The sequence below is a fragment of the Dermacentor andersoni genome, chromosome 9, assembly GCF_023375885.2.
Source record: "Dermacentor andersoni chromosome 9, qqDerAnde1_hic_scaffold, whole genome shotgun sequence".
Lineage (NCBI taxonomy): Eukaryota > Metazoa > Arthropoda > Arachnida > Ixodida > Ixodidae > Dermacentor > Dermacentor andersoni.
In genome coordinates this window covers 105,162,108-105,188,053 of record NC_092822.1, presented here as the reverse complement: position 1 = coordinate 105,188,053, position 25,946 = coordinate 105,162,108, and positions in this window count along the sequence as shown.

Here is a 25,946-nt window from a genome sequence, read left to right as displayed (position 1 = left end):
GGAAACAATAAAGGGAGAGTTGAACTTATTTGGCGCAACCGGAAGAACGTCGCTACGCATGATGGAGACAGTGTCAATATTCGTAAGACAGAGATCTAGGACGTTCTCACCGCATCTCTCAGTGAAGTTTAGCTGCTGCATTGAATTCAATAAGAGAAAGTCAAGTAAGGAGTGACAGTTTTGAGAAATATAAAATGAATTCTGGCCGACAGTGTTATCTATGAAATTCCGGTAGATTAATGTCACCAATAAATAACCTCTTGTGGTGCTTGGGCGATTGATGCCAGGATAAGACTAAACGCTACAGGAGGTACGTCAGGTCCTACATAGAAGACGCTCAGACACAGCCTTTCACTACCTGAACAGCGCATTTATATTCTAACACCCTCGAGATCCCACTCTAGGTTCAAGCGAAGGACACATTCTATTGCTCTATGAACAGCCATATATAAGGACGCCGCCACCTTTCTGCTTCCAGGAGGACCAATGTCGATGTCTACGAAAGACATTATATTACGTAGGTCAATGCACAGTAGATGCTATTTCAGGTAAAAGGAAGGTTTCACTTAGAACTATTGCAGAATAAGTGGGAAAAAATGCTTGAAAAAAACGGGAAGATCCCACGCACTGTGGGAACCGATTTAAGCGAATATTTGTATGCCGCCTGCTTTAATTGACGTGGCAGAAGTGTTAAACATTGATTCATGGGGCTGTACGGAATTCTTTTATTATAATTGTATATGCACATTATATGCATAAATTCGCGGTCAGCACCACGTTCAGCTGCATAGCGAAGACGCTCCTGTTCCGCGCGGCGCTTCTTTCGGGCCTGGGTGTACTCCACGTTGAGTGCACGTTATGGAGCCACTCTGGTGGCGCGTTTTCACGCGCTCCTTCTGCATGCGTGGCCAGCTCGAAGCGCTCTCTTCAGGCTATGGACGATTGTAATGTTTACACTATCACAGCCTAGCACGCGACATGCAAAGCCCAGCACCTGCGTTTTTGTCGCATGGAAAAGCAAGCACAGTACATGCCCCACGCATGAACTGTGAAACGCTGCCGCGGTGGCGCCAGTCGGTATTCGCGGAGGCGAGCGCCATCTAGGGGTGTTGTAAGAAACCCAACGGCGCGTGCGAGCAAGACCACAGCACTAGCAGCAGCGCCTGGGAAGTCCGCAGAAGTGGCAAAGAAATATTCGCTTTAAAAACCGATTCACTCTGGTGCGCAGGCCACGATAGACGATGCACACGTCTACTGCGTCACTGATGCGTCACTTTCCTTTTGTACCTTCTTTCACCGCTTCCTGTGGCTGCTGCTCGCTCAAGATGCTGTAGTGGAGCCGACAACGAAACGACTACAACGAGCAAGTCTTCGGCCACCGAGAAGAATCGCCGAGGCAGTTGAAAGCGTCGCCAGAGACATCGACGTGTAACGACGCATGCGTATCGCGTTTCGTCTTGAGACGCTCAACGTAAAGTGGTGTCGAGTCCGCAGCAGACAGATTGGCAGCGAGTTGCGAGCTTGATCGGTTATTAATAACAACATCAACAACAACAACAACAATAATAATATTAATAATAATTCTGAGGTTTTACCTGCGAAAGTCACAATTTAATTATGTGCACGCTGTATATTGTCACGTGGTGGTGACGTTAAGAACACAGTAGCGATACTGTGAAAGGCAAAAACTAACTTTTATTGGGCGAACCTGTGCCCACAAGAACAGGCTACACTTACAGCACAACGATAGCGGCGAACAAGGTCGGCGATCGTCGGAAATCTGATCAGCGGGTCAAGCGCGTCGGCTTTTATACAGCAGTCATCGAATGTTCCAGACTAATCCTTCGGACCCGCGTGCCTTCCACAAAGTTCTACACCATTCGCGTCACGCGATGAAATCAGATAACACAAGGTTCGGCGACAACAGACAGCCGTATGGAAGCATCGATAACTTTCCAGAAAATTCGGATACATGCAGGCGCATCCAGCGCTGTGCGATTACATTTGTTAGGTGGCGAAACGTGGTCGCCCGATAAATATAAGTACACGCGTCAATACCCCCCTCTTAAAAAGCATCGTCCCGATGCTACAAATATAAGAGAGCAAAACACAAAAGGACACTTATTAAACATAAGTAACAAAACAACGAAAAGAAAGTAAGTCCAAAGGTCAGTTACGCGAAGTCCCAAAGTTCATTATCGCTGGTAGTACGGCTTGAGTCGCACAACGTGGACTATTTCAGGTCGTGAGCGGCGCCGCTGTGATAGCGAAATGCCGTCTGGCACGACCTCATAGTCCAGTGCCCCAACACGTCGGATGATCTTGTACGGTCCGAAATAGCGACGCAAAAGCTTCTCGCTCAGTCCTCGTCGGCGTATAGGGGTACAAACCCAAACACGGTCACAGGGCTGGTACTCGACGAAGCGTCGTCGGAGGTTGTAATGTCGGCTGTCGGTACGCTGCTGGTTCTTGATCCGTAGGCGGGCGAGTTGTCGAGCTTCTTCGGCGCGCTCGAGAAAGGTCGCGACGTCAAGATTCTCTTCGTCCGTGACGTGCGGCAGCATGGCGTCGAGCGTCGTCGTCGGGTTCCTGCCGTAAACCAGCTTAAACGGCGTGATCTGTGTTGTTTCTTGCACCGCCGTGTTGTAAGCGAAGGTTACATACGGCAGGACCGCGTCCCACGTCTTGTGCTCGACGTCGACGTACATTGCTAGCATGTCGGCGAGGGTCTTGTTCAGGCGCTCCGTGAGACCATTCGTCTGCGGATGGTAGGCAGTTGTCCTCCTGTGGCTTGTCTGGCTGTACTGCAGAATGGCTTGGGTGAGCTCTGCTGTAAAAGCCGTTCCTCTGTCGGTGATGAGAACATCTGGGGCACCATGTCGCAGCAGGATGTTCTCGACGAAAAATTTCGCCACTTCGGCTGCGCTGCCTTTCGGTAGAGCTTTGGTTTCAGCAAAGCGGGTGAGATAGTCCGTTGCCACGACGATCCACTTATTCCCGGATGTTGACATCGGAAACGGCCCCAACAAATCCATCCCAATCTGCTGGAATGGTCGACGAGGAAGTTCGATCGGCTGTAGTAATCCTGCTGGCCTTGTCGGTGGTGTCTTGCGTCGTTGACAGTCTCGGCATGTCTTGACGTAACGGGCGACGTCGGCGGTCAGACGCGGCCAGTAATACCTTTCCTGTATTCTCGATAGCGTCCGGGAGAATCCGAGGTGCCCAGCGGTTGGATCGTCGTGTAGGGCGTGCAGTATTTCTGGACGCAGCGCTGATGGCACAACAAGAAGGTAGCTGGCGCGGACTGGTGAGAAGTTCTTCTTCACGAGCAAGTTCTTTTGTAGTGTGAACGAAGACAACCCGCGCTTAAATGCCCTAGGGACAACGTCGGTGTTCCCTTGCAAATATTTGACGAGGCCTTTTAGCTCCGGGTCTGCTCGCTGCTGTTTAGTGAAGTCTTCCGCGCTTATTATCCCAAGGAAGGCGTCGTTGTCCTCGTCGTCTTGCGGCGGGGGATCGATTGGGGCGCGTGATAAGCAGTCGGCGTCGGAGTGTTTTCTTCCGGACTTGTATACTACCGTGACGTCATATTCTTGTAGTCTGAGGCTCCACCGCGCCAGCCGTCCGGAAGGGTCCTTTAAGTTAGCTAGCCAACACAACGCGTGGTGGTCGCTGACGACTTTGAATGGCCTGCCATAGAGGTAAGGGCGGAATTTAGCTGTAGCCCAAATGATGGCGAGGCATTCCTTTTCAGTCGTAGAATAATTGCTTTCCGCTTTTGACAGCGACCGGCTAGCATAAGCTATCACCTGTTCGACTCCGTTTTTCCTCTGGACTAGGACGGCACCGAGGCCTAGGTTACTGGCGTCAGTGTGTATTTCGGTATCGGCGTCCTCGTCGAAGTGTGCAAGTACCGGCGGCGACTGCAAGCGTCGTTTGAGTTCTTGAAATGCCTTGGCCTGCGGCGTTTCCCACTTGAACGCGACATCACATTTGGTTAGATGTGTTAGCGGCTCCGCGATGGGTGAAAAGTCCTTGACAAAGCGCCTATAGTAGGCACACATGCCAAGGAATCTGCGCACTGCCTTCTTGTCGGTTGGCTGCGGGAACTTTGCGATGGCAGCTGTCTTCTGTGGGTCGGGGCGTACTCCCGATTTGCTGATGACGTGGCCTAGGAACAAAAGCTCATCGTAAGCGAAGCGGCACTTTTCCGGCTTCAGAGTGAGCCCTGATGAATTGACGGCTTCTAATACTGTCGCAAGCCGCCTAAGGTGATCGTCGAAATTTGTTGCGAAGACAACGACGTCATCCAAGTAAACAAGACACGTCTGCCACTTCAATCCTGCTAAAACCGTGTCCATCACTCGCTGGAACGTTGCAGGCGCCGAGCACAGTCCAAATGGCATAACCTTGAACTCATAGAGGCCGTCTGGCGTGATGAAGGCGGTCTTTTCGCGATCCCTTTCGTCGACTTCTATTTGCCAGTAGCCAGACTTGAGGTTCATCGATGAGAAGTATTTAGCATTGCAGAGCCGATCCAATGCGTCGTCTATTCGTGGGAGGGGGTATACGTCTTTCTTCGTGATTTTGTTCAGTCGACGATAATCGACGCAGAAACGTAGGGTTCCGTCCTTTTTCTTCACTAAAACAACTGGAGACGCCCGCGGGCTTTTCGATGGCTGGATGATGTCGTCGCGCAGCATTTTCTTGACTTGTTGTCTTATAGCTTCGCGTTCTCGTGTCGAAACTCGGTAAGGGCTCTGGCGGAGTGGTCGAGCGCACTCTTCGGTTATTATGCGATGCTTTGCGACTGGTGTTTGTCGAATCCTCGATGACGTCGAAAAGCAGTCTTTGTATCGTCGAAGCAGACTTCTGAGCTGTTGCTGCTTAATCACGGGGAGACTTGGATTTATGTCGAAGTCTGGCTCGGGAACTACGGTCGTCGGGGTAGGTACGACAGAATCCGAGAGGACAAACGCATCGCTGGTTTCCTGTATTTTCTCGATGAATGCGATCGTCGTGCCCTTGTTGATGTGCTTGAACTCCTGGCTGAAGTTTGTCAGCAGCACTTTCGTGTTTCCTCCGTGCAGTCGAGCGATCCCTCTTGCGACGCAAATTTCACGGTCGAGTAGTAGACGTTGGTCGCCTTCGATGACGCCTTCTACGTCAGCGGGTGTTTCGGTGCCGACCGAAATAACGATGCTGCAGCGAGGCGGGATGCTCACTTGATCTTCGAGCACACTCAAGGCGTGGTGACTACGAGGGCTCTCCGACGGTATCGCTTGATCTTCCGACAGCGTTACTGACTGCGACTTCAGGTCGATGATTGCGCCGTGTTGGTTCAGGAAGTCCATGCCGAGAATGACGTCTCGTGAACACTGTTGCAGGATAACGAAGGTGGCAGGGTAAGTCCGGTCATGAATGGTAATTCTTGCCGTGCAGACTCCAGTCGGCGTAATGAGGTGTCCTCCAGCGGTCCGAATTTGGGGGCCCTCCCATGCAGTCTTAACCTTCCTCAACTGGGCGGCGATGTGTCCACTCATTACGGAGTAATCGGCCCCTGTGTCGACTAAGGCAGTGACTGTGTGGCCGTCGAGAAGTACGTCGAGGTCGGTGGTTCTTCGTCTGGCGTTGCAGTTGGGTCTTGGCGTCGGATCACGGCTGCGTCGTGTTGAACTGAAGCTGGAACGTCGCGTCGTCAAGCCATCTTTCGTCGGTGTAGTCTTGGCTTCCTGACGTCGTCGGGACGGCGGCGTGTCGTCATTAGGTCGTCGAGATGGTTTCTTTGTCGTCTTCGTCGGCGGCGGAGGATCCTCGTCAGTTCGACGAACAGCAACCGCACCTCCATCGGTTGCTGCTTTTAGTTTTCCGGATATGGGCTCGCAGAGCGGCCCCGGGCTGGGCCGGTGTATGGTCGGCGCTGCGGTGACAGGTAGCGGCCTGGTGACGGCGAACGGGACGGTCGTCGAGGGCTCCACTGAGTAGCGGCGAGGTAGTCGGCGATGTCACGAGGGCGTTCACCTTCCCTCGGGCGCTGTGCGTTGACGGCGAAGCCTCGCAATCCCAGGTCGCGGTATGGGCATCGGCGGTACACATGGCCGGCTTCGCCACAGTGGTAGCAGAGCGGGCGGTGGTCAGGAGCGCGCCAAATGCCCGTCTTCCTCGCGTAGGTGCGCTGGGCGACGGGTGGTCGTGCTGGCGGCGGCGGCGGCGGACGACGGAACTGCGGCGTGACAGGGCCCTGGCGCGGTCGCGGAGGGGGACCTTGACGGCGTGCGACGGCGGCGTAGGTCATCGCTTGCGGCTCAAGCTGCGGTGATTCAGGGGCTACTCCAAGTTGTCCTCACGCACGGCGTCGGCAATCGTAGCCATTTGAGGCTGTGATGATGGGAACAGCTTTTGTAGCTCCTCCCTCACGACAGCTCGGATAGTCTCGCGTAGGTCGTCGGTGGCCAGTGACTGAACTCCGGCGTAGTTTGACGAGTTCGTGCGGCGGTCGAATTGCCGGTTTCGCATCTCGAGTGTCTTCTCGATGCTGGTGGCCTCGCGAAGAAACTCGTCGACAGTCTTCGGTGGGCTTCGTACCATCCCGGCAAAAAGTTCCTCCTTTACACCACGCATGAGTAGGCGGACTTTCTTTTCCTCGGACATTTCCGGGTCGGCGTGGCGGAATAGGCGGCTCATTTCTTCTGTAAAAATCGCGGTGGTCTCATTTGGTAGTTGCACCCGGGTTTCTAATAGCGCTTGGGCTCGTTTTCGGCGTACAACGCTTGCGAATGTCTGCCGGAAGCCGCTTCGGAATAGCTCCCAGGTCGTCAAGGTGGCTTCTCGGTTCTCGAACCACGTCCTGGCAGCGTCTTCCAATGCGAAGAAGACATGTCGCAGTTTGTCGTCGCTGTTCCACTTGTTAAAAGCAGCGACCCTCTTGTATGTCTCAAGCCAGCTTTCCGGGTCCTCGAACGTTGAACCGCGGAACGTCGGAGGCTCCCTGGGCTGCTGCAGCACGATGGGAGATGCTGGGGCTGCCATTTGGGTGGACTTGGTGGTGATCTTCCTGGTTTCAGGCAAAAGTCCGTGCTTCGGGGGCAGTTGTTGAAGACGGCGGCTTGCTCGATGGTCCGGGACTACGTTGGTGCTGTCTTTGCGATCCGGGCTTGGGTCACGGTTTGTCGGGGGCGTCCGGTACATGAAAGAAAAGCACCTCCACCAGATGTCACGTGGTGGTGACGTTAAGAACACAGTAGCGATACTGTGAAAGGCAAAAACTAACTTTTATTGGGCGAACCTGTGCCCACAAGAACAGGCTACACTTACAGCACAACGATAGCGGCGAACAAGGTCGGCGATCGTCGGAAATCTGATCAGCGGGTCAAGCGCGTCGGCTTTTATACAGCAGTCATCGAATGTTCCAGACTAATCCTTCGGACCCGCGTGCCTTCCACAAAGTTCTACACCATTCGCGTCACGCGATGAAATCAGATAACACAAGGTTCGGCGACAACAGACAGCCGTATGGAAGCATCGATAACTTTCCAGAAAATTCGGATACATGCAGGCGCATCCAGCGCTGTGCGATTACATTTGTTAGGCGGCGAAACGTGGTTGCCCGATAAAGATAAGTACACGCGTCAATATAGATGAAGCCTCCGGAACAATCTTGAGCCTCTGGGGCTCTTTAGCGTGCACCTAAATTTACACACCGGCGCTTTCGCATTTCACCTCCATCAAAATTCCGGCCGGGTTCGCACCCACGACCTCGAGCTAAGCAACGCAATACCGTAGCCAAGTGGCTGGCACGGCGGGCTTAAAGACTGCAACAACTTTGCATAGACTCCATGCGTTTGGAACAACGTTGCTGCAGAGATATTTCGCAAAGGTTATCTTACTATATCGCTCGAGGTTTCCTTTGTAGCTTTGATAATTCTGTCCAGAATATTATACAGTCCCGGGGCCCGTGAAATGTTAAGGTCGCCTATTTGAAATTGTCCCGGCTGAAATAATAAGTGCTGTTGTGCGTGAAAATGGAAGAAAGAAATTTATTAATGACCTCAGGGTGGTGATCATCAAGAACTTGTGAGCAGTCTTCTTTAAGCAGTCATATGCTTGCTTAAGAAGGCTGCTCACAAGTTAAAGAAGATGCTAAACAAGATCTTTAAAACTTCTTAATGTGCTACAGTACTGGCTTAGCTGTGTCAAGTGCTTACGCGCATTGCCAGGTGTCTTCGCTTGATCACCTTCACAAAACAATCGCTTTCTTTTCTGAATAATTTTGCGAGAGAATTTGAGAAACGATGGCTTGTTGGCATCGCCACGAATGCGAACAAGCCGACCAAACAATTCTACAAGGGGAAAAATGCGCTTGCACAGAAGCCAGTGCTCTCAAAATATGCTGGCCTAAAATTACTGCGGTAATGCAGTAGTTCCGCATTTATTTTGGGAAATTCCTTTTAACCCCGAATGTACTTTGTTGATGGTTGATGGACAGGGACGAGGACCGACAGATTAAATAAAAACAACTTATAGTCGCATAGTTCATCAGTACATTTCGTTGATTTACGCAAAACACTTGTCATTGTTCGCCTATACATCTCGTATCCAATCTATTGCCCAAAACCGAGTGAGACCATGTCTCTGAGAACGAGGTCACCGGTTTCATCGCCGGCATTGTCGGACGCAAAATTGTTTGCGCTTGGTAAATAATCTAGATTAGTGGACTAGTTCCATGGCCTCGCTGAACGGGACCACAGCGTGCATTCCAACACACGCATCACGGAGGCACAATATTTCCAGCCAGCGGCTGTTCTCAAGCAGGGCTCCCAGGTGGCTTCAGGAACTACTTCTGTGCGACGTCCATGTCATGCCGAGGCTGAGAGTGAGGAGTCGCAGCGTCATGTCTTGGGCTAGTGCAGAATCCAGTGTGTCCAGATAGACACCGACCGGGCAACAATGCCCTAGCTCGAGCTCCACCAGCTGCGTGTTGTCCTTGAGTTTCTCGAACAGCTGGGAGTGGTCACACGCGATTTCCAAGCGGATAATTTGCAAGGAGGTGTCGAACAGCCTCGAGACCCGTTCAGCGCTCGTCGCACTGTTACGGACCCTCCCTCGCAACTCAAACTCTCGCGCTCTGCGGTGCTCCTTGAACTCCTGCGCGAGTCTGGCCAGGACGGAGTCTTTCATGGTCACGTCCGAAGGGCCAAACACTCGAGTCCGTGGTTCGTAGTCACCAGGGAAGACAGTTGCCATCAGCTTCCACCAGTGTTGCCTGCAGCGAAAAGGCAAGTTGCGCAGCGAAAAAAGAAAATGTCACGAGATGCTACACATGACAAAAATTACGAGTTTTGCTGCGCCTACTCGTTATTTATTTATTTAGTTAGTTATTGCCTGCACAGGTAAAACAAGAGATTCTGCTCCACCTCTCGTTCTACGCCAACGGTAGGTATCGGATGGGCGAATTTCCCGGCAAACGGCAAACCGCCTATGTGACTTTTTCTAGCTTTATCCGGCACTTAGAAAAAATACAGTTTCAGGATGATGCAGCTTATGCATAATCAGCGAGCATTTTACGTTTTCTAGTATGACCTCTACACTTCCAGACCTGCGCTACGCTCTCACGTTGCCTTGAAAGCGCGCTTGTCAAAATCTGCAAGTATGAAGCAACCAGTGCAGGAGCACGTTCTTTTCACCTTAGGTGCAAACAATTATGAATCATGGCAAACAATATCGGGATTATTACAATATACAAAAAATTGAGGAGTCTCAATGATTGATCGCTTTTCGATAACTGCAAGCATCAACCTTATACCGTTATGTTAACAGTAGTACATCGCTTTTTTTTTCTTCTTGTCTCTCGGCTTAATTACCGATGACACTTAACCTCGAAGTCTTAGGGGCAAAATGACAAGCTCATTATGAGGCACAGCGTAGTGGAATGCTACGGATTAATTTTGACCACATGGGTTTCTTTGAAGCGCACCTAATCGTCTAAGAGCACGATCGAACGTCTTTGTATTTCGCTCCCATGAAAATGCGGCCGGCAATGCCGCGTTGCGTATTAATTACAGATAGGCCTTTTTGGTGTACTGTAAGAAATTGTTGGTACTTTTTATGAGTGATGTGCCACTTCCAGTTTTTTTTCTTTTCTTTTTTTTTTTGCGTGGCTGCGGCAGGGTTACACGGAAGCCACCTGTCGCAGCGGCCGCTCTGTAACGCAGCTTGCACATAGCGCAGCGAGGCACCAGGGATGCATGGTGACACCCCTGTGTGTGTCTTGTGAGAAATCCATTCTTTTGGTGCCCTCCGAGAGCATGAGCGCAACTTACGGAAGCCATGCCTGTCCCCCCCCCCCCCCCCCCCCCAGAGAGTGTTGCCAGTCAGAGGGAGAGGAAAGACGTGATTGCCCAAAATAACAACAAATAGTCCTTCGCCATTGCTCGCAGCCTATACGCACGACCGTGTTTACATGCGCAATGAGGTTGTTTCTAGAGAAGTATCGGCATTCGAGCAGTGATACTAACACGGTCAATTTTTATTTGGTTTCTTAAACTGAACTCCTTGTTTTTTTTTATGTGTTGTGTCCTCAGGGACCTGCGCCTTTCTTTTTCCTGGGAAGTGTTTAAATGTAGGCTCGCACTTCCCGCTGCTTTGCTTCTGCTAAAATTTCTTATACAAGATCGCATTTTATGGGCTCGATTGTTCGGTATAACGCCAAGCAATATTACTTGGCTGGCCCGTCTAGAACAAAATGCGAATTTGCTTTCGCCCAAGCACCTCGCCACGTGATTTCACCTAGTCTCGTCGTCTTCTACACGGCAAAGGAATTCCTTAGAAATGACTTTTTCTTTCACTCGACGGGGATGCACAATACGATGAGTGCAGCCAAAGCAAAATGTGCGTTAGGCGCCCGTTCCTACGGCGAGCGTCGGCGTCATAACGAACGAGCACAGCGAAGGATGAGAGCGAACGCGGGGCGCAGCGGGGAATGAAAAAAAAAAATTGGCGAGAGCAAGGAGGCGTGAGGATGAGAAAACAACTTGCCGCAGGTGCGGAACGATCCCATGTCTTCGCATTACGCGCGCAATGCTCTACTGCATCAAATTCGAAGACGTGGGATCGCTCCACATGTGCGGCAAGTTGTTTTCTCATCCGCTTTCAATTCCATTAATTTACAATTTCTTTATTTCAGTTATTAAGTACAAGTAATTTGCCCATTGTTGTCCTCAGTATCTTTGTTTGTTGGCTTCTTACGATATGATTAATGAAAATCAGGCCCCTCGTTTAACCCGCTTTCTTCTGGTTCTGAAGGGCGTGAAAAGTCATTTATACAGCTTCGCTGTTTGTTATGTATTCTTTTGCTGAGATTGGCCAACATCAGCAAAGGGTTCTCTTTTTTTTCGCACCTCAACTACTGGAAATCGGCCGCTGAGGCCGGAAATCGAAACTGCAATCTCGTACTCAAGCATAATCGACGTATAACACCATAGCTGCGAAAAAAAACGCGGTTTTGAGTAGCTGGTCGGTTCAAAGGCTCTTTGAGACATATACAATTGGGACATACACTTAGGCACGCGTGAAGAATATTTAATCTTAGGAAACGAGCCGAGGGTATAAAGGAAAGAACAAAATAAGAAATATGTGTATGAAATAACCAAAACACATATGTACAAATAATTTAAAATATGTTATTCGGTTTAGAGTCCCGAAACTGCAGAGGGCTACGAATAAGGTCCCTTGCTTTCGGTATACACCTATAGACGCCAGAAATTCGCTCTCGAGGTGGTTTTCTCTGAATCAGTAAACACCAAAGGACTCAAAATTTAGGCTGTCATTGAAAAAGAAAGAAAGAAAGAAAAGAAAGAAAGAAAGAGAGAAAGAAAGAAAGGAAGAAAGAAAGAAAGAAAGAAAGAAAGAAGGAAAGAAAGAAAGAAAGAAAGAAAGAAAGAAAGAAAGAAAGATGGAAAGAAAGATTTTCGAAAATTGCTTCAAGTACACGATTTCTTGATTTACCACGACTCATTCAGAGGCGGTTTTCACTTCTCGTGCCTATTTAGTTTTCTTGTTGCGAAAGTAACGTTTTCATGCATGCCTAAACAAGTAAAAAAATATGTAAAGCATTTGTAGAACATTGGCTATATAAAGTTCAATCTGTTGAAGTTTGAATTGGTAGCTCCTGATGAGCGCACAGCAAGGAATGGCCACTCCCGTCGAAAGTTTTCCTTGATTTCCTTGTCATCCTCGTTCCAAGCGTAGAACTGACGTTTTCTGGACTGAGTTTAATGAACCGTAAGGAGCATGCTCCGATGCTTACAAATATCGCACAATGTACATTCCCATTATTTTTTCTCGCCAACTTTAAGTGTTACTTTCACGCTCCTGAAATCGTCGTGATTCATTCGTAAATTTCAATTGTTGGTTCATTCATTATGTATAGAATGTTTGGTATGTGTTCAATAAAGTTGTGTCATTTCAGGTGCGTTATACTTTCTCCAGTAATTATACCGTTGATCTACAACACAAGCCCCGATAAATGTCGATTGCACTCCGGCATTGAAATTATACGCCAAAAAACTCCGGTTTAAAGGGAAACAAATAAACAACAACAAATAACAGTTGAATCCTAAGAATAATAATATACCGCAAACACGGAACATCGTGAGAGACGCCGTAGTGGGGAATGGCTCGGGATTCATTTGGTAACCTGAGAGTAGCATTTAACGTGCACCCAGAGCTGGGTAGACGAATGTCCCTGCATTCCACACCCGCCGGAATGCGGCCGCCGCGGTCGGGATTTGAACCCGCGACCTCGCGATCAGCAGCGTGACGTCATAGGTACTTAGCCTAAAGCGACGGGTCACAAGACACGTATAGCATGAATGGTTTGGTAAAAGTGGCCCTTGAGATGCCCGTGGCGCAGCCAGCCAGACAAACGAGCCATAAGTCACCAGAATCCTTAACACTTTTTGGACTCTGGTCTTGCCTTACAACTCAGTCGACAGGCTTGCCTGTCTGACCGTCATGCAAGAACGTCCTCACAGCTGGTCCATAATGAAAAGTGAAAATAAAAATTAGAATATTAAGAGAAAGTGAGTATCGAATTCTAAGGAGGGTTGGGAATCAAGCCGGGCAACAAGCTCTTGCTTAGCATGCCACCGCCACTGCCACTGACCAAGCACAGCGGTTCCCTTGTGAGCCCTGTCACAACAATATTGGGCCACGTAAGGAGGACTCAACCATCGACACCATCCCGATGATGCCTGGAAGAAACGAGCCTTCAAAGAACCCAGCCTGTGGAGGGTCACGTGCGCCAGCAGCTCCCTTTGCTCCAGCGCCGCAAGCAGGGGCCACACGTCGAACGGGAGCTCGATTTCCTCGACGCCGACCAGGTGGACCGTGGCGACCCGCTTGGAGAACGTGACGTGCCGCAGGAACTGCACCGGCCGGAAGCGCTGCAGCACCGACACGTCCAGGCAGACGCCAGAGAAACATCGGTGCTCGCGCAGAAGCCACAGCGTGAACAAGAAGAGGACCACAGCTTTGGGGTCGTCGGGAGCCACGGGATCGTTGTGGGCCATCGCGAAGTCCAGGCTGCCTTCCTGCAGTTCGTTGCACTCCATGCCGAACGGGTTCAGGAACTTGTTCAACTTCTCCTGCGTCGCGCGCAACGTCAATGAAGTTTGAAAGAGCTGCTTACAGAAGCAAAGTGAGCTCGAACAAGGTGTGTCGTCATGTATAGAAGGCTATAGCCGCACAGGATATCCCAACTATCGTGCACTGAGATTTAAAAAGTGTGTTAGAGACCACGTGGCTGGACAGAAGTGCGGTGATGGTTTTTACCGCCGCTTGGAGATGCTCTGATTATTCTTGGCATAACGCCTAACTTCATAGTTAGTGTTAATTAATTGATCAACTTCTCAGATATTATCTTTGATAAAAAGTGTCAGTGAGAAAATTGTACAATAACATTAAAAACCCCGATACAGCATTCCATTGCTCAGTGCGTGCTACATAAATTTTTTTCCCCTAGCGTGAAAGAAGCCCGCGAATAGGTGCAAAGCGACTCGAGCGGCCAGTCGCTCTGTAATTTTGCATGTATTCGCGGGCTTTTTATGCGAAGCATACTAGCCGCACAACCACGCTCTTCCTTGCTGCGCCGCGCGCGGCCGCGTAGCTACCATATGACGTCATAACAGCTGCAGAAGCGGAGGCTCAACTCGTGCGCTCGCTTGCGGCCGCGTAGCTACATAGCCGGGTCTCAGCTCGTGCGCTCGCCTGCGGTCGCACAGATGGTACTGCGGCCTAACTCCCGCTCCTCCCGCTAGGGCACTGACGTCACAACAGCTGCAAGCCGGGCTCAACTCTTGCGCTCGCCTGCGGTCGCACAGCCGGTGCTGCGGCCTAACTCCCGTTCCTCCCGCTAGGGCACTGGCGTCATAACAGCTGTATAAAAGAGCGGCGCGCTCTCGTCGAGGCCAGTTGTATAGCGCGATGGCGGGAAAGGAAAGGGCCGCTCGTCAGACCGCAAAGCGCAAGTTACAAAGAGCCACGGAAACGGCCGAAGAACGAGAAGTTCGGCTTGCCAAGCGACGTGCACAGTACGCGGCTAAACAGCAGCGTTCCTCCACAGAGTCCGAGGTAAAGGATGAAGTTGCGAGTGTATCTGGGAGTACTTCTACTCGCTCAGAGCGGCGAAATGCAACCAAGCGGAGAATACGTGCCATTGTACTACATTCTCGCCGAACCAAATATAGCCAAGCAACAGCAGTTCACCAGGCTAAACAGGGGTTCAACAACTAAAATAAAGGCTAGTATGCTTCGCATCCTGGGCTTAACCTTAGCTAAGCCACAGCCATTTTTTTTATGTTCGGAAACACACGTTCATGTAGCATGTATTGAGCAATGGAAAGCTGTACTGGTATTTTTTCATGTTACTCTGCAATTCTGGCATGACATTTTTCATCTAATCACAATATTTGAGAAATTTATTAATTAACACTAGTTGTGCAACTCCACTGAATGCCAAAAATAATCAGGGTTATCTCCAAGCGACGGCAAACAACATTACCTCTGTTCTGCCCAGGTACGTGGTATTTGCATATTTTTAAATATTAGTGCATAATAGTTTGGACACCCTTTATGCTTTATACTGTGTGTTTCAGCAACATTATCAAAATGTTTTTAAGGTTGCCTGTGGCAGGTAGCTCAATTCTAGTTCATGAGTTCGTTTATTCGAAGCGGCGGACATTACGTGCACAATAATTGAAATGCAAAATCGACAGATTAACATAAATTGACTAATTAAATCTTTTACTATTTACCTTATGACCCATATTGCAATTTAGAAATTCTAGCCATAGAGTTTGCAAGACGGATTCACTTCGAACGAATTCTGAGGACGACACTAGTTCCGAGATATTAATTCCCAAAATTTGCGGAGAAATACTTTGACGTTCCAGTTAATGTGTTAACAAAACGTCGTATTATGCATTGAAGCACACAAGTAACTAGAACAGCAATGCATTTCTCCACCAACCTCGAAATTAGTGCCATCTTGGGAGTTCATTCCAAGTGGATCAGCCTTGCGAACTCCATGATTAGAATTTCTATATTGCAATGTGTGCCATAAGAAAATTAGTTAAAAAGCTAATTAGATAATTTTTGTTAATTAGTCCATTTTGCAGTTCAATTTTTTGTGCAAGTAGTGTCCGCCGCTTCGAGTAAAGCAGGTCATGAACTAGAATTGTGATATCTGCCACAGGCAACCTTTAAAGATTTTGGAAGTTTTCGCTGAAACACCCTGTATAATATATGTACAGTTCTCCGCATTGTCTTGCTTCCCTTGCCCCATCAGATTGTGCAGTAGCAGCCTGCCCTGCTAACACATGTCTTATAGGTGTGGAAAATGCGTTTTGTCGCCGACCTGCCCAGACAACGAATAGAGGAACGTCATGCGGTGCCATAACGGCTAGAAACACTGTGACCAGCCCCTGAACTGTCGCCTTGACATGCAGTGCAAACATTAAACCGCTGCAATGGAGTTTATGTGAGCCGTGTGTGATACGCTCACGTTACTTATGTGTGTCTGTGTGGTCGTGGTTCAAGTGACAGAATGAGTTACCGCTTGAGTCACCATCCAGCAGCGGGCACGTCCTTCGTTTCCTTCTGTGCATAAGTAGAGCAGTGAAGGCATCTGAAACACATCGCGGGTGACATGGGCGGCCCTCTCGAGCAACTCGAGGTCGTCCCCGAACTGGTTTTCGGCAAACTGCAGGAACCTGTATGCCGCCATATCCAGGACCTGGAAGTGTCAGAGATGTTAGAGCAATGAAGAGACGAACGTCGTCCAGTGCCTTAGCGGCTGGAAATGCTGTGACCAGTCTGAGCTGTCACCTTAACATGCAGTGCAAAGAGTAAACCACTGCAATGGAGTTTATGTGAGCTGTGTGTGATACGCTCCCGTTACTTATGTGTGTCTGTGTGGGCGTGGTTCAAGTGACAGAATGAGTTACCGCTTGAGTCACCATCCAGCAGCGGGCACGTCCTTCGTTTCCTTCTGTGCATGAGTAGAGCAGTGAAGGCATCTGAAACACATCGCGGGTGACATGGGCGGCCCTCTCGAGCAACTCGAGGTCGTCCCCGAACTGGTTTTCGGCAAACTGCAGGAACCTGTATGCCGCCATATCCAGGACCTGGAGGTGTCAGAGATGTTAGAGCAATGAAGAGACGAACGTCGTCCAGTGCCTTAGCGGCTGGAAATGCTGTGACCAGTCTGAGCTGTCACCTTAACATGCAGTGCAAAGAGTAAACCACTGCAATGGAGTTTATGTGAGCTGTGTGTGATACGCTCCCGTTACTTATGTGTGTCTGTGTGGGCGTGGTTCAAGTGACAGAATGAGTTACCGCTTGAGTCACCATCCAGCAGCGGGCACGTCCTTCGTTTTCTTTTGTGCATGAGTCGAACAGTGAAGGCATGTGAAACACATCGCGGGTGACATGGGCGGCCCTCTCGAGCAACGCGAGGTCGTCCCCGAACTGCTTTTCGGCCAACTCCAGGAACCAGTATGCCTCCATATCCAGGACCTGGAAGCATCAGAGATGTTACGGCAACGTGGTGGCTCGAGTCTATAACAGCAGGAACGTTTAGAGTCCAATCCTACATAAGCGTCAACCAGCACGAAATCTTTGGTCGGTCGACGTTCCCTTGAGATTAGTGATGCACGCATGTGATGCGTTATCTCTGTCTCACTGATTCCGAGCGTCACACACAAAACGAAATTCGGGCGCAGCTCATCTACGATGACTTCAATTAGGCGCATACGTCAGGCATAAGGCGTGTACTGCGGCAGCGTTCTCCGCTCGTTCTTCCCTCTGGGCACGCAGCGCCACCTGGAGGCAACGTCGTGAAGCCGCGCTTACCCGGTGGCATATACCATGGCAGATACACAGTGACCCAATATGGCATCAAAGAGGTTCTTTTGAGAGGGGCTCATACCCAGTGGCACATAACCATTGGAACACGCCAAGTGACACGTATCCACGCGAACGCACTATATTTAACTGCAAAACATTCAGGATCGGCCCAAGTTTGTTTTTATCTTTTGGGGGGATAGCTAGACAGACGCAATGAGAACCAGTCTTTCTTTAATTATGTGGTTTTACGTTTTACTTGTTAAGATAAGGATATCATTACGAGATGCGCCGCAGTGGAGGACTCAGGATTAATTCTGGCCACCTGGAGTTCTTTAATGCCTTGGCAACGCATCTAGTGACTCGCCGCGCCGAGCTCCGCCGCCGGCTTGGCACATGCGCTCTCCGCAGCTGGGTCGCCGCCTAACCACGTGACTCGCCGCGCTCCGGGCTGAGAGGAGCGCAGCCCTCGTCTAGTGTCAGTGTGAGCTTGGCCATGGATGAGAGCGACGCCAGGCCGTCTTCTCTGAGCGTTGCGCGGAAGGCTTTGAGCCGTCGTCGCCAAGCGTCCTCTGACCACTTCGCGGATATCGCCCGGCGAGCTGTTTCACTGGAGAAGGTCCGGAATGCAACAGGCATCGCACCGTCGAGATCAACGTAGCGACCACGTTCGCGCCCTCTCTGCTTCCACGCTCCGCATGTTCGCGGCGTCTCTTTGGATGTCTAGCACTTGCGCTTTCCCTGTGGCACAGCGGGCGTCGCACCGTCGAACGATGCGTGTCTACCCAAAGCTAATCCCAATCCTGTCTAGCCACCGACCTAGGCACAGCCGTCATACCTGATTGTATACCGATGATTGTATACCTAAGTATAATAATTACAGCTAAATCAAAGGTTAACCAAGTGAAACCAAGACTTAGCCAGGCTAAACCAAACTTTCGCTTTGCATATACAGCGTTAGCTCAAATAAGCCGCAGCCAATTGCTTAACGTGCACTCAATGCAAGGACAGCACGGTACATGGGCGTTTTCGTGGTTCGCTTCATCGAAACGCGGCTACCATGGCCGGAATTCGTCGCCGCCGCCTCGCGCTTAGCAGTGCAACGCCAAAGCCACTACGCCAAATATGGTCAGTCTTCACGTGTCATCTGGCCTATATGGTACTGAGCGCCTTACAGGTGGAAGTGACACGCATTATGGAATCGAACACAGAAGCGTATCCCTCATAGCAGACCAGTCGCGGTTGATTTCAAAGTTCCTTCTAAGATATGCTAGACCTCGGGGTCGATAGGACAAGGTTGGTTTCTTTCACTTCCTTTCACCTGGATACAAAGGGCTTCGGGTAGCGGAACTGTATATCCCACCGTAGGAATGCGAACGCCAAGGCAGGAGGCGTCGTAGCGACTGACGACACTTACGTTTTAGCAGCGTCTGGAACCGGTGGCCGAGAGCGGTCACGTCGCCGCACGCGGAAAGCAATGCTAAACAGCTGCGGCAGGCTCCGTGTTCCAGGACCGGTTTGGCGTCCCTGCCAAGGATGGCGCCGCAGTAGCAAATTCTGTTTCGCCCTCAACACCAGACACGCCAACTTCGCTCGAAAAAGAAAAAGATGATGTTGCTTACGTCCAGCTCTAATATTTGTGCTGAATAAACTTTCAGCGAATATGGAATAAAAATAACCAAAAAGGAGTGGTTTATAGCGTTGCCAATATGGATCCGTATGAAGAGGCGCACGCGAGCTGAAACAAGCCAAGTCTATATTTGTGTTGTTTCGGCCGCGGTGTAAGAATGTGGTTTTGGCGGTGATTTCGCTGTGTGCAGCTTTACGCCTCCTTTTTCTCGTCGTCGTGTAAACATTGTGGCAGGCGTCGCTTATTCACCCCTTTAGTGCTGCGAAGAAAGCGTGCACGAGAAAGCATGCGAAAGAAAAGTGGCAATTAGTCGCAGACATTCGAATACTCCACCATCACACGTGACCAAAAACGGAGAACATCTCGAAGATAACACGGTGACCGTTTGAACCTTGAATGTCACTTCTTGCAGAGTGCAGTATACCATTTTACAAGCGACGCTGTATATCTCTACCTCCACCCCCAAAGCATTTGTCGTGTCCGTGGGCAAAAACTCAATCACAGGGGGAGGCGTTTGCCGTGGCCGCTGGGTTCCTTTCAGAATCACCAGATGGCGCTCGCGGTAACCGTGGCGCCGAAAGTGCGAGAGAAACGACAAAAAGAACCAGAAAGCTCGCGTTCACACATAGCATTCGCCACAAATGTTTCCCCGTAAAGCTTACGGCTACATAAGCTGCAGTTGCCGGGAAGCGCCAACTGGAGTCTGGAGCATACCAAGCAGAGAGTGATGTAACTACACTTTCGTGTGTAAAAGAACCCGCCTAGTAACTAATTTTATTTATGTTCTGATAGCGCTAATAGCGCTGATGTTGTGGTAGCACCCATTTCAAGACTATGTCATATTTGTATATCCGATCACGTGATATCACAGCTTCGCTGGCCAACCACCTTCACAGCGTGGATTGGTGCTTGGGTAGCTACCTCGCTACAGCATTTCAAGTTCATTTTAGTGAGCATCAACAAGCAGTTTCGACACGCTAATGGTTCGGATAAAGGTTATTTAATGGCAGATTATATCTGTTTTAGTTGCCTAAGGAAGGGTAAGAATTCAGGCAAAACTCGTCTTTCTATGACTATCTTATGCGAATAGCCACAACGCGCCATGTATGAGGCGTGTAGTGCACCAGAGCTCCTCTCTTGTGCTTCCCTCGTAGAGTCACTGTATGTGGCTCGTTCCCTAATCAGAGCAACATGAAGCAAGTCTATAATGGATGGATGTTATGAGCGTCCCCTTTGGAACGGGGCGGCGGGTTGCGCCACCAAGCTCTAGCTACTATACTGCCTAATGTCCTACCTAGGTTAAACAATGAAAAAAAGAACAAAAAAAACCACTATGAACTACCACGCCCAAATTTTCTGATCCCCTATTGCAAACTGTGCTTTTGTACTTCTCCGTCTTTTGTCGTTTCCCTACTTTTCTTCCACCAATCCTCCAATCGCCTCTTACTCTGAATCTCTGAACAATGAACAATCTCTGAACATGTTGCGCCATCTAGCGGTGACGCTTCCAAGTCCGCACGAAGTTCTTCGCGTGGCCTCCGAGATTGCACAGGTGGCGCGTGAGCCATGTACTGCAGCCGGGCTCCCCTCCCGCGCGCTTCTCTCTTAAATCCATTGGAACAGCCGGGGCCAGTAATACTTCTGCCGTATCTTTACCAACGTCTTAGAAAAGGCCAGCTCGTGGCTCATCGTGGCTCCAGTAAGTTCAGCTGTTGCAGTGGTAATTCCCGCAAAATCTGTCACCCTCAGATTCGAGATGTCTCACATTACACCATCGACGGCTGCAGAACTCGCAGCTATCCATGCTGCTCTGGAGTTTATTGGTCACAAATCATCACGTTCATGGTCCATCTTTTCTGACTCGAAGGCAGCCATCCAGTGTCTGCTGTCCCCTTTCAACCACGGACCTAATGTGCAATTAGTTGCAGACATCTGGCTACTCCACCATCACGCAATCGACAAGGGGCACATCACCATTTATCAGTGAACACCAGGTCACTGCGGAATTTCGGGAAATCACAGTGCGGATGAAGCTGCCTGATCGGCCCATGATTGTGCCCATGTTATACCAATAGTAATGTCAAGAACAGATGCTGCCAGAAGTCTTCGCTCCCTCGCACGCGAGCATACGCAGAATCTGTGGAACACCAGTGAATTCACGAACGCACGTCTCCACAGATTGGATCCACGTGTGCAACTCCGTTTTCTACCAGGATTACCACGAGCGGAAGCAACACTTCTGTGCCACCTGTAACTCGGCGTGGAATTCACGGGCTCATATTCCTTCCGTATTGGAATGGCCGACAGCCCTACTTGCGACACCTGCGGCTGCAAAGACGCGATCGAGCACCTTCTCTGTGACTGTCCCCGTTACAATGTGCCAAGTAAAGTGCTCGTGACCGCGCTCGAAAAACGGGACAATCGACCCTTCACAGAAGAAAAAGTTCTAGGACACTGTCAAGACGGGTTTCGGCACTCAAGGCCTTAAAGGCTTTGCTGAACTTTTTGAGGGCTTGCGATTTGTGCGACCGTCTTTGTATGTTGTAGCGCGTTGCATCGGGTTACTGTGTCAAATTTTCTCAGTTTTTTCTTCTTTCTTTTTTTTCCCTTTACTCTTTTCCCAGCACAGGGTAGCCAGCCGGCACTTACACTGGCTAGCCTCACTGTCTTTCCTCCCTTTTTGACTCTCTGTCTCATCGTGGCAGTCTTCGCGCAGCGCCGGCGGTAAGACAAGGAGGTAAGTTTCTGGACCGCTTCCGCAGTTTTTCCTGTAAAGGACGTTGTTGCGCAGACAGTATACGATGATAAGCCGCGCACGAGCGAGTACAACTTTCAACTCCATGAAGGTGCTCGATCAGGGGTAGCAATTAAGGATCAGCGCGCTAGTGCTCAGCCATCTTGATGCCGTCGACATAGTCGACGGCATCAAGACGACAAGACGACAAGTCGACAAGTCGACAAGTCGACAAGTCGTAGTCGGGGTCCGATGATGTCGTAGGGAGAGGTACGCGTGACAGTCAGCGTCGCTGTGCTTCCTTCCTGATCGGTAAACAACGGTAATGTCATACTCTTGTAGACGCAGGCCCCAACGGACCAGTCTGCCTGAAGGATCTTTGAGGTTGGCAAGCCAGCACAGGGCGTGGTGATCGCTGACAGCCTTAAACGGTCTACCGTACAAGTAGGGTCGGAATTTACCGATTGCCCAAACAACCGCTAAGTACTCTTTTTCAGTGGTGTAGTACTTCTCAACTGTGCTGAGACTGCGGCTTGCAAAAGCAATGACGTGTTTCGGATCGCCTTGCCACTGCACAAGAATCGCGCCGAAGCCCGTATTGTTATTGTCAGTAGGAATTTGTGTGTCAGCGTATTCATCACAATGAGCAAGTATTGGAGCAACTTGCAAACGCTGTTGAAATTCATTAAACAATCGTTGTTGCTCGTTCACCCAAGCGAAAGACATCGTCGCGTGTACGCCGTGTCAGAGGCTCAGCAATTCTTGAGAATCCATCCAGGAAGCTCATATAATATGCGCACAAACCAAGGAAGCGCTGGACAGCCTTATCTGTGGGTGGCGAAAACTCGGCGATGGCAGCTAATTTGTCCAGGTCTGGTCGGACACCTTTAGGGCCAACCACATGGCCAAGAAATTTGGGCTCTTGGAACCAGAAGCACCACTTGCCAGGCTTGATGGGGAGGACAGCAGTACGGATCGCAGCGAGGACACTGTTGAGTCGTGCGAGATGTTCGTCAAAGGTGCTCGAGAAAACGACGGCGTCGTCCAAATATATGAGGCAGGTTTGCCACTTGAGTTCTGCAAGGATGGTAACCGTCATCCGCTGAAAGGTAGCAGGCGCAGAACAGAGACCAAAGAGAAGAATTTTGAACTCATAAAGCCCGTCAGATGTCACAAACGCTGTTTTTTCACGCTCCTGTTCATCAACTTCGGTTCGCTAATACCTGGACTTAAGATCTAACGAAAAAAAAAACTTGGCATGTTGTATACAATCCAAAGCGTCGTCGATGCGTGGCAATATATAAACATCGGCTTTGATGACACGGTGCAACTTTCTGTAATCTACACAGAAGCGTAGTGTGTTGTCCGTCTTTCTTACCAACACCACTGGACTGGATCATGGTCTTCGAGCACCACTTCCACTTGCTGCTTGATCCCTTTGCACTGGAAGCAATCCTGGAAGCGTCCTGTTCGCCAGCATCCTCTGTAAGGATGCTGGCGAACAGGACGTGCTGACTCATCCGTAATAATGCAGTGATTTGCCATAGACGTGAGCCACACTTTGGAAGACGTTGAAAAGCACTCGTAAAATTAATCCTAGAGACTCAGTAGACGGTCTTTCTGATGATCTGACAGATTAGCGTTAACATGAATACGTTATTCTAGCCTGGGTAACTCAGATTGCTGAAATGATACGAGTCCCCATGCGCCAATGTCGTTGGCGTCAGTGATTTCGCGAAGAAAGGCGATTGTCGTTCCTGGCGGTGCATGGCGATACTCGTTGTTAAAGTTTGTTAGCACAACAACCGGACACTTGTTTCGCACCTGAAGAAGCCCTCTAGCGATGCAAATATTCCGCTCAAGAAGCAAGGGAAGCTTCGCCTCGGCAATGCCCTCGGCGTCGTCCGCCATTTCCCATCGGACAACTGTCAGCACACTGCCCTTGGGTGGCAACGCGATGTGATCGTCGGCTTCGCGAAGCGCGATGTCAGAGTCGTTTTCATTGCTCTTTGCTATGGCTTGCGCAGAAATGAAGCTGACACTACACTCTTGCAGGTCGATGATGGCTCCGTTTATCTGAAGGAAATCCATGCCGACTATAAGGTCCTTTGAACATTCAGGAAGAAAGAAAATTAAATTGTGGGTTTTTTACGTGCCAAAACCACGATCTGATTATGAGGCAGAACTCACACCACCGGGAAGTCACTCCAGAAAGGGCTCGTCGTCGACGTGCCGACCTCGCCGTGAGAGATCGCGAAGCCGAAGCATTACGAAAACCTAGAGCAGCGGATCCCGAGCTTCGCTTGCACCCCTCTTCACAGTAATGGAAGGCCGGTCAATTTCCTTGTTCTTGTTGTTTCCATCATTTGCATCCAATGTGCTGTCTCTGTTTCTCTTTCTTTTTGATGACTCCTGGTTGTCTATTTGCACTTTCAATTACTCTATCTGTACTTAGTTGCTAATTTTGTTACAGTAACAATTACATGGACACTCCAGGCGCATTTCTGCCGTCGGCGTCGGCGGCACCGTGAGGTTCCGCATAAAGTCCAAGGGCGATAATAATCGTCGCCACGAGCCGTATGCTGTATGTGCGAGTGAAAGCAGGCGAGGGTGAGCCGGCGAATGCGGCTCAATCTCGCGTGCGCGAGCGAGGAAGGCGGGGCGGAAGCGCACCCTCTTCTGTCACGCGTGAGGCAGGCGAGTACGCGAGGGAGGGCGTGGGGGGCTTTCTTCTCCTAAAGTCCCTTAAACTTCGTAAAGTAGCGACACTCTCCTCCTCCGCCTTCACTCCTCCTCGTTTGTCCTCTCTTTCACGCTCCCTCCTGACCATGGCGCCACCTACACTGCTCGAGCGTAGCAACGGCGCCAGCACGCGCTCCTCGCTACTCCGTAGACGCTTCTCGAGCAAAAATGACGCTGATGTACAGCGCGAGGGCCCACGTGATGCTATTAGGCCAATAGCGACGCGGCGTCGGCCTCGGCCAGGGCGCGCGGGGGGGAGGCGGCATTCTTCAAAGCGTGACACTACTTTATGAAGTTTAAGGGGTTTTATCTTCTCCAGCGGCTGCTGCATACGGCGCGGCCGTGCGGGCGCCATGTGTTGAACGCGATTTGCGACGTGGCCAAAGTGCGCGCCCGCGTGGGCCACATCTTCAAAGCGATTTACAATCCTTGCGTAGTGCGCGTAGTGCCGGTAGGTTCGTGTTCACTGTGTTTTCGCCGTTTCGTTCGCGTTGAAGCGAGAGATGCACGAAAGTCAATTCGCCCGTTGCTGCTGCCGCAATTCCTCACTCCGGCGTTTTCACAGCGAGTTTCCGCGGTCATCGAGTGAGATCTGTTCATGCTTACCTGTGCGCGCTTGACACCATGTTTGTTAAGTTAGTTAGCAAGCGAATGTTTACAAGCTTATATGGCCGATAAAACTATCATCGTTACTTCGTATAGCTATGTGCTAATTTCATATCGCAATCGACGCTCTGCTTTTCGGTTGAAACTGCGACTTTTACAGCGAAGCTGTTAGCCTCTAGTTGGTCGGTATTTTCCGTGTCGGTCAACAACAGCAACAAAGAAATTGAATTTAAAGAAAGTGCATATCTGCTTTGGAATCAGGCATTAACACACAGCTCAGTATTCATTTCAATAAAGAAAAGCACAAAACAAGCGTCAATACTGCATGATGAACGAGAAGAAAGGGAATTAACCGAATTACCCAATTTTTGTTAAATCACATCATGAGAAGCCAACCGCATGATGGATTATAAGGCACCTGTGGATGCGAGGCACGTTCCTTCTCCCCGCGTGTGTTTTCCGATAAACAGTACGGTTACGCAAGGTGCTCCAGTGAGAAAGAGGCAACAGCAGCATACGAATCAGCCAGTGACGTCCCTGAACTTCATATATAAAAGGGAGACCTGCCTAGCAACTTATTCGGTTCATTGCAAGACCGATATGGATAGACCACGTAAAGTTAAGACTCCTGAAGAGTAGCGTTAATACGATGAGCGTCGAAGAGTGCAAAATCGTAATGCTCAACAACGGGGTCGTGCCAAGACCAGGCAGAACAATAAAACATTTCATATCCCCATCGACGGCATTTGAGCGGCTTTCTAACAGCTCCGCTGGCCGTCCACTTTCGTAGGGTCGGGGGGGCGAGTGAATTTTTTTTCCTTGGGCCCCCAATTC